The following is a 905-nucleotide window of genomic DNA, read 5'->3' as shown; positions in this document are numbered from 1 at the left end:
TTTCCTCAGCGTTGGTTTGACCGTGAAGACAATAAAGAGATTAAAGACAAAGAAAACGCCTCACAATGGGCGAGATAATTGACTTTGTCGACATCGTGCTCTAATATTCTGACTGGCAAAATGTGGCATATTTTTCCCATTAGGACACGTGGAGTTCTGATGATATTATTGTTATTGTTTTGTGACAGTTGTCCGAAAGAAAAGCCTAAATTTCCAGTCGGAGTGAAAAGAAACACACCTCGTTTGAAGCGTTGTGAAAGACTTGGATACCAAGAGGTTTTTTGGGATGTGTGCACGTATCTTTATATCTTTAAGATGGTCGTTTCATACTACGGTACTCCAAAGAATGCTCCTAAAATAATAATATCTGCATATCCCTCGTGCCCTAAAACGCTCCATTGAGAACAAATCCTCAATATCCAAACGGGACACGTTTACGGGACTCGTATCAAATCGGGAATACTGTCGTATTTCCAGTGAAAGTAGAGTTGCGTGTCCCGGAGTCGTTTCAATCAAAAGACCCCCAATATTGTTTAAGATTGGGGGTCAAAGCGTTCGCTTGGCTGTTAAAAATGGCGAGTTTGTGATACCCTGTGACACAATGGAGTCGACTTTGGACCAATCAGTGAGCTCAGTTAGCTTGTAACCTCGACCGAGGTCGGTTCCAACAATGGAGGGCTTCTCCGTATATATATAGATATATATAGATAGATATATCTATCTATATATATAGATAGATATATCAACAACGTTTGCTCACGGAAAACAAAAAAGTGAACAATCATGTGTTTAACGTGCTACTAGTCAACATGCATTTTATTCAGATTACAGGCCACTGTTTAATGGCCAATGATGTTTATCTGCATGTCTTTGTGTGTGTGTGTGTGTGTGTGTGTGTGTGTGTG

Source organism: Cyclopterus lumpus, chromosome 16, assembly GCF_009769545.1.
Source record: "Cyclopterus lumpus isolate fCycLum1 chromosome 16, fCycLum1.pri, whole genome shotgun sequence".
Lineage (NCBI taxonomy): Eukaryota > Metazoa > Chordata > Actinopteri > Perciformes > Cyclopteridae > Cyclopterus > Cyclopterus lumpus.
This window is presented reverse-complemented; position numbering follows the sequence as displayed.